Source organism: Ahaetulla prasina, chromosome 1 (genome assembly GCF_028640845.1).
Source record: "Ahaetulla prasina isolate Xishuangbanna chromosome 1, ASM2864084v1, whole genome shotgun sequence".
Taxonomy (NCBI): Eukaryota; Metazoa; Chordata; class Lepidosauria; order Squamata; family Colubridae; genus Ahaetulla; species Ahaetulla prasina.
Genome location: NC_080539.1, coordinates 50,517,126 through 50,531,430, shown reverse-complemented (window position 1 = coordinate 50,531,430; position 14,305 = coordinate 50,517,126). Strand labels below are relative to the sequence as shown.

The window sequence follows — 14,305 nt, the reverse complement described above, 5'->3', positions numbered from 1 at the left end:
AACTTGGCAAGTTTGTGTGTTTGTCTGTGTATTCTTAAATTTAAATGTATGTGGTATATTTCCATTCTTTACAATCTGAATATCAAACACTAAACTCATGTGAATGCCACCTGTTTAGAATACTTTCATTTGTGTAGATAATCGTATTTCAGTAAGATTTGTGAATAAACCTGACAACACTACATCCTGTTTTGGAATATCTTGGGCTACATAACTCTTATACTATTTGTAAGTGAACATTTTATTTGGAACACATCAACTATGTTGTTGTAGTTGAAGTAAAAGAGATCAAAGAAATATAGATATTTAGATAAAAAAACAAAACAGCAGCAGGCAATCATTAACAAAATTCAAATTGTATTATTTTATTGATTTAGGCCATTGTATAAAAGCCAATATGACATGATTGTGACATGACTGTGATTGTCCCTTTTCATCAGAACATTTAATGAGTGCGTTTCCCATTTGATACATTTAGAATTTTGAACTATGGTTTTGAAATTGTAGGTAACTCTAGTGTTAACAGCAGCTATTCATCTGCAGCAATAACACGCCTGTCACTCAGGCGGTATGCATCCACATAACAAGGTTATACAAATGTATCTTATATTTATGTTACAACATTCCCCAATATAAAATTAAACATGACTTTCCTAAATTAGGATAAAACCAACTACCTCTTCGTGGTCTCTGCAATAATCCCCACCGCTATCTCCTTCAAAAGCTAACCAAATCTCCTCTGAAAGCTATCCGAATCACAGCATCACTGAAGGCCAGCCTTAATAGCTGAAGTTACAAACACAAAATGAAAACTTACATGGCAGGAGTATCAATTATCCGCTGCTGAGATGCTTTCAAATGCCTCTAAAGCTTTAGACAGAGGCAGATGCAAAGGGGAACTGAAATAAGGATCAGAACTGAATCTTACTTTAAAAGAAACAGAAGTTCAGAAGAGGGGATTGGCTCAGAGAAAATGAATTCCTTTTCACCTACTAGTGCAAACTTTCAGGCTGAATGCATGGGAAAGAAAACAATGGCATTTCTGTTCATAGAAAAGAACCAGCCCCTTCAAGATCTATGGGTCAGAGGCAATTGGATTCAATTTTATCCATTTACTGAAAATGCAACCTGCATACAATTACTTCTATTAATAAAGAAGCATTTATTTGGAAGTATTTTAGGGATAAATATTAAAAGCTTATCCTGCCTCCAAACAAATGCATGGGTCATATAAAAATCACAGAGGTAAGGCATGAAAAAAACCTGAAATATTGTTTTTTTTTTAAAAAGAATTTGTATGTTTTTGTGTGTGTATGAAACTCTTCTGAATAGCAAAGATTGTTTAAGAAGATACTCAAGAAATATAACCCAGCTATACCTTACATTTTATTCTTGTAAAAAAAATGTCATGAAAAATTACCTTTTACAAGTAACTGAAATAATTAGCCATTTGTCATTAATTTAATTAATTTACATTGCCTGTTTTGCTTTTGCCTTTCCAAGTTGCTAATTAAAATATGAAATCAGCATTGATGAAAGCATTTACTATGTTTCAGAAAATCCTTTTTCTACAAGCTATCCTGTGCTATGATTTACAAAAAGCAGTTTCTAGTATCACATTTAAAATTACTCTAGACTGCTAAAACCCCAGATTAGTTTTGCTGAATTGTGATGAATAAAAAGGACTTTAATTGAGCCCACACGACATTATTAAAACCATTGCACAGAAAATTTGTCCTAATATTTTCTTTAGGAAGTCTAAAAGGAATTACCTTTCGAGTAATTTCTCCCAGCGTATTGTCAATTATTTCTGAACAACTGATAATGCTTTCAAAAGTGCATTCTTTCTTTTAAATAAAGCATATAAAAAGAGCATCCACAGATTAATTCATTTTCTGTCATAATAGCAAAAAAATAATAATAATCAAATCACTATTCCTCACAATCAGAAGGTCCTTTTATCTTCAAGTCACTATTCCACAGATGTGCTTAGTTCTGAATGCTTTACATTCAAAACAAAACCAGTAAACAAAAGCCCAGGCCACTTTACTTATAAAGATGACATGTTATTCTAAATCTACATAATTAAGTTATTCAATCTAAGGATGTTATTTTATTATTTATGGAAAATTAATTAAATTTCATGATAAACATTAATAGAATTAGAAAATAGAAAAACAGGGGACTGTTTAAACGGAAATACACATTGTTTATATTTCCATTATATATCTATATAAAACTTAGGTTAAGTTTCCTAATTGCATCATATTGAATCTTCCAATTTTTAAAATGTGAAACATTAGAACAGTCCAAGATGCAAATGGAACATACTTTCAAGCAAAGAATGTAAATTATTTTCAAATACTCTAATCTAGAAATGCAATTGTTATTGTATTCTGCAAAACATCCACAACATGCAACTGGTATATCAAAATACACGGTAGCAAATACAATCTTGAAATGTTAATTATTTCACCCAATGACTAGCAGGAAAAATAAATATAATACTGAGCAGGAACTTTCATAATTGTTGATGAAAATTATGCCCTGCCCCAAAATAATTACATTTATTACTGCACAAATTTGAAAACTCTCCTGTGAAGCTGGATGATACTGTGAACAGGCATGTTTATAAAAATAAATGTATTAATTTCATCCCCTCTTAGCCAAGATTTTACTGGCTTACCACCATTTATTTCCAAGCCGCGTAGGCAACCCTGCCCATGTGAACTGAGGCAGGGATGGGTGTGGGAGAAAGAAGGAGGGTCTAACTATTCTTGATTACAGTTATCAATTACACATGTTTCCAGCAACATACCAGCAGTCACAGATGGCAATCTTTTGATCCTGGGTAATGCTTAAAGTGGAATAAAACATGGAAAGGATGAAACTTGGGACTTAAGACATTTTGATATTTTTTTTTCAATGGATACAACTAAATCTAACTGGAAATTATACCATCTCTTCTAAAAAAATGTCTTGTGGCTCTAAGTTATTAGAAACATTAAGAACTGACTTGAATCAAGAAAAGGATCAGGAAAACTGACTGTATCAAAGAGCAGATATAGTCTTATGATAAATTACAAGAATACTTTGCTGCTGAATTTAAAAGGGTGTACATATTTTTGATTCCTTATCATGAAATGACAAACTTTGCAGAACATTAAAATAAAAATTATTAGTAGTAAGCAGCAATCTCCAGAGCAAAATGTCTATGGAGATTCTCAATCATTCAGGTCTTGGTTATCCCAAAGGTGCTTTTTTCCAAAAAGCAACTGGACTTTCTTATTTGTTTGTATTTCTTTGAAAACATTTCACTTATCATCCAAGAAGCTTCTTCAGTTCTGAACTACACTGAAGAACCTTCTTGGATGATAAGTGAAATGTTTTCAGAGAAAAAACCCAAGGAAGTCCACTTGCGTTTTGGACAAAGCACCTTTGGGACAGTCTCCGGAGCACTCTCCTTCAGCTTGTATCCCTTCATGTTTATTGGGATTATCACTCTTCCAATTCTTAATAAACATACCATTGGCTAACTAGGCTGGGAATTTTGAGAATTGTGGTTCTAACATCTGGAGAACAACCAGCTGGGGAATCATGATACTGAATAGTTTTGAATTAGGACCACAAGTCCTAGTTCAAATCCCCATCCATATGTATCCTCATCTTTTAGGTCATCCTGATCCAGTTCTACTTGATAGTGGGATTAATTGGAAGCAGGGCATGGAGAACTCAGATTTATAATCAGAGCTGTTTGGAGGAAGAGCAGGATGAATCTGTACTAAATTATTATAATCACTGTGGAAAGCTCTCCTTCTCCAGCGGGAAGAGATGATCAGGCAATATTGATTTTGTGTTCAAGGCATTAAACTGCTGGAAGCAAAGGATGATTTTCTGTATTGAGCTATCGATATATCTGGTCTGAGAAATTCAAGTACAGAATCTTATATTTGGAATATGGCTTGCCCCGCTCCGCCCCCCACCCCCCACCAGCAGAGAGATACCAATAAAGATGATACTGCAGATCATTGGAATGAGATAAAAGTAAAGCATTTCACATATTAACAGATCAATGCAAGTGATAAACAAACAATAATAAACAGCTTAGACTTTTAAGAGAATTTTGAAAAACAAATTCAGGTTTCTAGAATTTATGCAATCCATATATTTTAACTTTAAAGTTCAATAAGTGAAAGACAATGATTTTAAATAAATTTTTAGGAATAATACAAGAAAAAAGTGTGTATTATCTAGATTTTAATCTGTTTAAAAATGGCAAAGAATTGAGGATGAATTTGACATTCTTTGTATATCTTACTCATAGTTAAACAAAGTGAAAATATATAAAACAGGTGAAGTAGAAAATATTTATTGGAACCAGTTCCACTGTATGGAATAAATAAGTTCTGTATTACATAAAAGTTATTCAAAATTATTATTCAAAGGCCATGCTAGTTGAGAATTTTGTAAACAAAATCTAAAGCTAGTGTCCCATTGAAAAGTTTGGATAACAACTAATGCATATATTTGCTGGGTTTGCTCTCTCAGACATGACCTCAAATGACAAAATATGTGGCGTTAAAAATTGATCTAAGGAATTAAAATAGCTTTGAAAAAACATTTTACAAAAAAAGTTTCCTACTGATCTAGAAATTCATTTGTATGGAAATCAAAGCTATGTTTGCTTAAAGAAAGGGGAAAAAGAAAATAAAAAGCTATTTGTTAGCTGTAACTTTCCTGTGTGAGATATATTTTGTAACAGTAGTGAGAAAAATGTAATCAATATGTTCTCTATAAAGATCATCACACATCTGGGTGACATAGTAACTGGACTACATAAACGCAAAATAAAAAGTTATTACACATTATTGTAACTGTACTGTCTACTTTCTCTATGAATCCTTCAGAGCAAAGGACCAGGATTTAAGGAAAACTGGGAGAAGAAAAAATCATGTCCAGAACTCTAATGTGATATTGGATTTCATTCAGTGTGTATTAAGGCAATTTGTTCTTCCTGCTTTCTTCTTAAAATATATTCCAAACATACAAAATTATTACACCCATACAACAATATTGGAGCCTTTGTATTTTTCTTTAAAGAATAAACATTTAGTTTGTTACCCACAAATACAGGTGCCTTTGAGAAGTATAACTGAAGCAGTGAAAAGGATAAACAGTCTTTCCATCCTAAATAATTTTCTGATAATATGGATGCAATCCCAAATACAATTCAATTAAGGCTATTCAGTGTAAGATAACTTTACTTGAAATACTTTATATATGGTGTCATCTGCATCAGTTGACTTGTTACCTACACAAGAGTTCAAAATTGTATTTTCACGTTGTACCAAATTTCATTCAAATACCGACACAGAATTTCCTTTTGAATAAAGCATAAAGAAGCTAAATCAAAGAACACTGGTATAAACTAAAGAAAAATAAATGGTTATGTCAAAGCTTAGATGTCTAAAAGTGTTGTTTTGGCACCATCTGGTGACTATCTACAATACTGCAAAAATACGAGTGCTTCAGTATTTGGACATTGGACAAATTGGCTTATAAATACATGAACTATCAAACTAATGCAGTTTACTCTCCATCAAACTGCTTTTAAGCTAAATTTATTACTCAAAATCATTAATATCACTTTCATTGCTTTAAAAATATTTTCCATATACAGGAATGGTATCAAAACAACCTTTTATTTTATAAATACAATTTTATATTCCATAAAGAATGCAGCTCAATGTCCATATTTGTATGTTGCAGCAAAATACTATGTTTTATCATCATTTGTATAAATCTTATTTCTAGCTACCGATGTAATTTTAAAGTATGCTTTGCTAAAAGTGGACATCCTATTTTAGATTAACTTGTACCCCCATCTACATTTTTGTCTGTAATTTTTGGTTCTAATTTGCACCCATTCAAATGCTGAATACTTTTTAATGAAACCATAATTTAATTAATTAATGTACATAAACTTTTCAGACTCACTCTCACCATTACTAGTTGACATTGCACTGATTCCTCTATCAACAATGCTGAAAGGTCAGCTATTAAACATCAAAAACTATCTCAGCCTATCTCACATCCTTTACATGGAAGAGCTTTATGGGAAAATACCATCCAAAAGGGAGTTGCTGTTCAAAACTGGACATACAGACAAAATATTCAAAGGAGTTTGGACTGAAAAAAAACGGGCTATCCTTATAATCAACCAAGGAAAAACAGTGAAAACTGAACGGAACCAAGATATCCTTTGGAAATATCAGCAATAATCGGGAAGACACCATCAAAAACACTGAATTCAAGAAGAATAGTAATAGCAATAGCTTATAGGTATATAAGTTAGACTCATTTACTACTTCATAGTGCTTTAGCGCTTTCTCTAAACGTTTTTAAAGAATCAGCACGTTGCCCCCAACAATCTGAATCTTCATTTTACCGACCGCAGAGAGATGGAAGGCTAAGTCAATCTTGAGCTGGTCAGGATTGAACTCCTGGCTGTGGCAGAGTTAGCCTGCAATGCTGCATTATAACCACTGCACCAAGAAGGTTAGAAGTAAATATATCATGAGAGTGAAGAAAATCTTAAAGTCTAAACTCAGTGGAGAAAATAGGTTGGTATTTTGCAGATGAACCAGATAGCTGAAGAAGAAAGAAGGGCATTGGAAGAATATATGAAGGATGATGAAAAAGATGCACTGCAGCTAGCATACCATGAAGGATTACTGAATAATGGAGAAACCAAACTAGTGTACAAGAAAGATCAAATGAAGAATAGAACAGAGACATAGCAAGGCAAAGTATTATTATTGCATGCCAATATATAAAAATACATAAAAAATAGGCAAGCAGATAACAAGAAGATCTGGTAAAGGCTAAAAGGTAAAGGCTGAAATTTGAAGAAAAAGACAGAGGAGCTAATTTTGGCTGCACAAGAACAAGCTTTAAGAACAAAGCCAGAATTGAGAAGGCAGCAGCAAACAGCAAATGCCACCTCTGCAAAGAAGCTGAAGAAACAGTGGACCACCTGGTAAGCTGCTGCAAGAAGATTACACAGACTACTACACACAACAGCATGACAAAGTAGCAACAAAGGAGATTGGAATATTTGCAAGAAATACCATTTGCCTGCAAACAAGAGCTGGTGGGACCACAAAATAGACAATGTAATAGCAAATAAAGATACTAAATTTAAGCTGGTTTAAATTTAAACTAAAGGATTTTAGGATTCAAACAGATAAAAAACCTGCCACATAACATCTCAGATGTAATTGTTGAGAAGAAAAATAAAAAAGAAGAGAAGAGAAAGAACTGAAACACAAAATATGAAAACTTCCAAATAGAATTGGACTGTGGCAAAAGAAAAAATATATAGTACCAATAGTGATAGATGCCTTGCAATCCCCAGATATCTGGAGCATCACTCAAACATCAATAGCATTGACAATATCACCATCAATCAAATTGCAAAAGGGAACTTTACACCAAACAACATCTGCCTATCCCAGATCCTTGTAAAGGACTCAACTGATGGATGCCAAAGCCAGTCTACACATCTGGCTCACAGTGCAATGGACCAAAATAACAACCTCATGAAACAAGCAAACCCATAATCAGTTAAGAAAGTTCTAAATGCTCAGCAAAGAAGCACCATCTTCATAATCTTCCTAAAAGTCAGCAATGGATTTTATATAATAATAACAACAGAGTTGGAAGGGACTTTGGAGGTCTTCTAGTCCAACCCCCTGCCCAGGCAGGAAACTCTACACCATTTCAGACAAATGGTTCTCCAACATTTTCTTAAAAATTTCCAGTGTTGGAGCATTCACAACTTCTGCAGGCAAGTTGTTCCACTGATTAATTGTTGTTACTGTCAGGAAATTTCTCCTTAGGTCTAAGTTACATTTCTCCTTGATTAGTTTCCACCCATTGCTTCTTGTTCTACCCTCAGGTGCTTTGGAGAATAGTTTGACTCCTCCTTCTTTGTGGCAACTCTTGAGATATTGGAACACTGCTATCATGTCTCCCCAGTCTTTCTTTTCATTAAACTAGACATACCGAGTTCCTGCAACTGTTCTTCATATGTTTTAGCCTCCAGTCCCCTTATCTTCTTTGTTGCTCTTCTCTGCACTCTTTCTAGAGTCTCAACATCTTTTTTACATCGTGGCGACCAAAACTGAATGCAATATCTCATCAGCACCCCAAGAAGCAAGCCATTCTCCAAAATTGCTGCTACCAAGAAAGCACTATGAGGGTCCCACTCTTCTGCCATCCCATGGAGATTAAATCTGAAGTATCTTTCATGGGATAAATGCAGAGCATAAGCAAGCTCTGCATTTGGAGAAGAATTGGAGAAGAGAACCATTCAGATAACAAGGAACTGGTTCCTAAAGAATTACAAAAGTTAATGCCAATAATATAATTATACTCAGTAAACAGAGAGACAGCATTATGCTTTAAGGCAGGGGTCCCCAACTACCAAGCCACAGCCCATTATTGGGCCAGGAGCTCTTCAGACCAGGTGCAGAAGCAGCAAGTGAGTGCGTTCATGCACTCACCCATCCTCATTTGCACAAGCAGCAGATGCGCATGCCCGCTGCTCATGCAAATGGAGCTGTGCCTGCACACGCTTGCTGGCCACTTACACAAAACCATCCCCTCTTTCCCCACTCCCGCCAGTTCATAAAGCTGGAATGATTGGGGAATTCTGGTTTAAGGCACTGGACAGAAATCAGAAGATTGTGAGTTCTAGTCCCTCCTTAGGCACAAAGCCAGCTGAAAGACTTTAGGCCAGTTGCTCTCTCTCAACCCTAGGAAAAAGTCAATGGCAATTTCCAAAAACTTTGTCAAGAAAAATGCAGAGATTTGTCCAGGCAATTGCCAGGAATTAAGACAAAGCCAATAAACTCACCCCCCCTCCCAATTGACACTACAGTCAGACCCTGCAGTATATATACTGTCCTGCAGAATGCTGGTTGCTAGCAAGCAGGTTACAGCATTCTGCATCGATTTAGTTTCCAGGTGGTTTTCAACAGCAGTCCTAATAGAGGCACTCAGTTCCATTTATTGTCATCATTGTGGAAACAACATCCTTTTTATATACAAGGTAAATTAAACACCACATATACTGAATTTTGATATCCCTTTAGTGCCCCAACATCTTACTCTTTTACTGTGTTTTGCTATAGAACTTCTCATTTCAATCTATTTCAGCTACCCCAATAAGCACATTTGCTTGGCCAAAAATCAGCCTCCATTTTAGAACCATCCTCCGTGCATATATGCCAAACTATCACTGCATCTCATTCATCTTTTTTCTCTGAGTGGATTCTCAAAGCTTTAAATTAAAAAAAGAAAATCCCTCTTATGAAACAAATGTACTCCCAGTATAGTGCTCAACTGGATTTAAATCCCTACTTGAGCTCACTCATCACTTTTCATTATTCTTCCCATAAAGCAATCCAAACGCTTTGCAAAAACATGTTTCCAGGATTATGCCCTGTAAATGTTGTGCAGGTGAGTGAAAAGAACACACATTTGCAACTGTGTATCGCCATGCATACACAAAAGGAGGACAGATATTCAGTATTACCCTCCGTCAAAAGCAACATGAAAACTGCAATAACGCAGAGCTTATTTCTAATGCTGCTGCTTGACATTGTGAGCAATTCTCACAAAGCATAGAAGATGATAAAGCTTTCACCATAAATTAAAACATAGTGTGTGTATGGTAAAATCCATCAGATGCAATCAGAATTCAGAATGCACTGGATTAAAAAAATAGCAGCCCAACACACATCTGAACATCATGACAAATGTCAATTTCAACAAGCTGACCTATTAATGTCATGGTCCTTTCAGATGGCTTATTCTTGTAAGGAGGCTGAGCCAAAGTGACTCGGAAAGCCATTGTACCTATAGAACTAGACACAGGGAGTAGGGAATGACTGACCCCTGAATGCCTGGGACATCTTTTCTTTCTCCAGAACCCAGATTTTCTAGTACCGTCTTTCTCAACGAGGATTCTGCAAGATGATTGAAAAGAAAATAACCATTTATTTAAACTTCACAATGCTAGTACTCACAATGGTGGCAACCTTTATATAATGCAACAGCTTTTGTTTTTGTAAATGTTGTTGTAAATGTTGTAACTGAATTGAAACTCTGAATTGCTTAGGTTAGAAGTGAATTGTACATTTTTATGAAGCCGTTTCCTGAGACCAATGCTTTGGTTGTTCCAGGTTTCAGAAAGACCAGAATTTGGTTAAAATGAGTAAAGCAAGGTTAAGCAGACAGCTCGCCTGTCTGGAACCCATACCACATTTCAGACATCAATACAATTGAACGTGCCCAGAAATATTTTACAAGAAGAGTTCTCAATTCCTCTGAATACAACCAAATACCTTATGCCACCAGACTTGAAATCTTGGGTTTAGAAAACTTAGAACTCCGCCGCCTTCGACAGGACCTGTGTTTAACTCATAGAATCATCTATTGCAATGTCCTTCCTGTTGAAGACTACTTCACCTTCAATCACAACAATACAAGAGCAAACAATAAATTTAAACTTAATATTAACCGCTTCAATCTTGATTGCAGAAAATATGACTTCTGTAACAGAGTTATTAATGCTTAGAACACACTACCTGACTCTGTGGTCTCTTCTCAAAATCCACAAAGCTTTAACCAAAAACTGTCTACTATTGACCTCAACCCATTCCTAAGAGGACTGTAAGGGGCGTGCATAAGAGCACAAATGTGCCTACCATTCCTGTCCTATTGTTCCCTTTCATTATATCCAATTAATATAGTTATTACATACTTATGCTTATATATATGCTTATATATTATATAGTTATTTTCATGCTTATGCTTATATATACTGTTGTGACAAAATAAATAAATAAATAAATAAATAAATAAATAAACGTCATCTTCTCTCTCAGTCACTCCCTGCATTCACCTGGCCTACCAGGTTCCCCCTGTGTTCTTCCTCAGCCATTGTCAAATGCTTCTATGTGACACACCCTACTGGCAATCCAATCTTCCAACTCCTTCTCTTCCCCGCTTTCCACCCAGCTGTCAAAATCTTTGGTAAACTTTCCTGCTTTTCCTGAACCTTTCTATCCACAATGATAACAGCCTCATTTCATTCCTTGAAAGAAGGCCAACAACATAAAAACATGCATTTATTTTCATCATGGGAGAAAAACATCAATTCTTGACACCAGTGGTAAAATCTAAAAATTGTTGCCAGGATGGGAGGGAGGTTGGCAAGAACAGTGGTGGTGCCACCACTGTTCTCGCCAACCTCCCTCCCATCCTGGCTGCAGACATCCGCCTTCCCGAAGCAATCTCCTGAAGGAACCCCACCACCGTTCACTTTCATTTTGCGGAGGGAGAAGGAAGTAAGCAAATGGTGGCAGTGCAGTGGTGCTTCAGTAGGGCAGGCAGGACCCAAGGCAGAGGGGAAGGCAAGCAGGCGGCAGGTGGCCAAAGGCCCTGTGGAAGCCAAGTGCACCAGGCCCAAAAGTGCGCCAGGCCCAAAAGGCGAGCAGCCTCACCATGTTCCAAGTAGCTGAGCACAGTGGATCTCTCTCCCCACACCCCACCGCCAGCGTCGGCTTTACCTACTAGATCCTCCACCAGCATATTCAGCATGCCCAAAGGGGCCAGCACATTTGTAAGGCTGACGGCAGGCAGCCCTTGGTGGAGATGCAGCTGCTGCTCCAGGGCTGAGAGGGGCGGCAGCATCGTGGTGGAGGGGCTGCTGCACATGTCCCGGGGTAGCACAGCGGTGGCATCTCCAACAAGGGCCACCCACCCACCCACTGGCTGTGCCGGGCTGGATGCCGACCTCAGAAGGCAAGCAGGTGTGGGAGGCCGCCAGAAAGGCAGCGCGGAAGGAAAGCAAGCATGGAAGGGCTGCGGGGAAGGGAGTAGGCTGCTAGCTCCCTTTCCCACAGCCCTGCCATGCTTGCCTGCCATCCACGTGGCTTTCTGCTTGCTTGCTTTCACAAGCTGGCCACCGGGATGCCAGGAAGGCAGCGCGGAAGGCAGGCAAGCATGGCAGGGCTGGAGGAAGGGAATAGGCTGCTGGCTCCCTTCTCCGCAGCCCTGCCATGCTTGCCTGCCTTCCACAGGGCCTTTCACTTGCCTGCCTTTGCAAACTGGCCACCGGGACACAGGGAAGGCCATGTGGAAGGCAGGGAAGCATGGCAGGACTGCGGTCCACAGACTGGTTTAGGGGCGTGGCCAGCCAGTGATTCCTACTGAACCGGTCCGAACAGGTAGCATTTCACCCCTGCTTGACACTAACTTTGAAATAAACTTGTTCTACTTTGAGGAGATCAAGGAAGGATAAATGTTCAAAGTTGACATAGGGATCAGCTTACTATGGAGGAACAAAAGATTTAAGGCAATACATCATAGAAACAATGCAGCAACGAATCTCCATAGCAAGCTTTACCACATTTAGCCTGCCAAAAGTTTGACTCTATAATTCTTATTATCTCTGCTCATTGGTCATGATGATTGAGGTTGATCTAAATTGCAGTCAACATCTGGATTCTCAGTCCAAGTAAGCCACTTAAAGCAATAAATTTATCAATTGGAAAAAAAATGAAAAATTCTATAAGTAATGATATATGTAGCTCAAATTCAGCTTGCATATTTACTGTAAATAATAACATGCACATAATGTATCAACAACATTTGTACTCACTGATGGAAACAAATCTCTTACGTCTTTGCTATATCTAAGAATCACAAATAACATTTGATTCCTTTTTATTTCCACCGAAAAATTAACTGCTTCAGAGGAGGTGATGGAGAAAAATCCAACTAGGTATATCTTAGCCTTTATCAAATAATAGAAAGATGGGGTGATGGCCAATCTATAGTAGTTCTTCGATTATATTTTAAATCAAAAGTTGAAAACTGTTATGTCATGAATTTATATCAATACTGTTATCACTATTTGATTTTAACATTTGAACAATGGCTAGATTAATGTAATGGTGGGTCATGATATAATAGATATATATATGCCATATACAGAAACAAAGCACACCACCACCCATGTGGTAGTAGGTTCCAAAATGAATTTTCACCTTTCTATAGAAGGCTAGTTTAAAAACAAGCAAAAGTCTTTGCAAAAATAATAATTAAGGTCACAAAATGTCAAAATATTTTACTGACTTAAACTGTATACATAACATATCTATTTTCATTGTTTAAAATTTAATTAAACCAACATGAAAATATTTTTTAAACTCTTCTTTGTCTTGGTCCTGCTTAGTTATGAGAATATACTGCTCCCCACATTATTGGTATATGTGCTGCCAAAGCAAGCACCCCGCATTATTAAACACTAAGTTTGCTAACTACAATCCAACTTCCAAATCCCACTAAATGGTCAGAGTGGGGATAAAAAAGCATCGTATTACCAAAAGAGAACCAGGCAAATTGACTTTCCAACCATGCTGGTTAGGCTGTAGCTCAGAAACTACAGAATGATTTTTTTTCTAATACCCTTACTTATTATTTCTGGTCCTACAAGGAATAATAATGTATTAGACCAGGGGTCTCCAACCTTGGTCCCTTTAAGACTTGTGAACTTCAACTCCCAGAACTTTGGGAGTTGAAGTCCACAAGTCTTAAAGGGACCAAGGTTGGAGACTCCTATATTAGACAGTGTTCAGTTTAGGCAAGAAAATATTCAAGTTCTTATCAAAAAAATCCATCAATAGTGCATGGGACTTAATGGATGTCTACACAGAGATATGAAGTGGGGTACCTGAAAATTCTGTCCAGAACTTTCAACATGTTTAAACATGACTTGTATGAGAGGATAGAAAAGATGCTCAATAAATTTGCAGATGAAAGTAAGTTGGGTGTGTGTGGTGATTGTTAAAACCTCCAAAGATAGGATCTGGGTTGCAAGTGCTCTTGATAGGCTTGTACAATGGACTTTATCCAAGAAAATGCAGTTTAGTAACAAGTAATGTAGATTTCTGCACCTAGGTAGGGAAAATCAGTTGTACATGTATAAAATAAGCAGCTGGTTTAGTTGGATTTGTGAGAAGGATCTAGTATCCTTGTAGACTACATAGTATTAAACATGAGCCAGCAGTACACTACAGCTGCCAACAGAACAAAATGCAATTTGAGCTAAATCAATAGAAGTATAAGGTTCAGATCGTAGGAAATGACAGTTCTGCTCTATACTGCATTGGTCAGATTATACCCGGAATACTGTGTGTAGTTTTGGTTGCCACAACATACGAAAAATGCC

At 36.9% G+C, this 14,305-nt stretch overlaps 1 protein-coding gene across 2 annotated transcripts in view; it reads right to left on the bottom strand.

Annotated features, from left to right (window-relative positions):
• The window catches only part of SRBD1 (S1 RNA binding domain 1), a 188,374-nt gene that overhangs the window by 119,423 nt on the left and 54,646 nt on the right, over nucleotides 1-14,305 (bottom strand). The gene's annotated exons all lie outside the window — the stretch shown is intronic.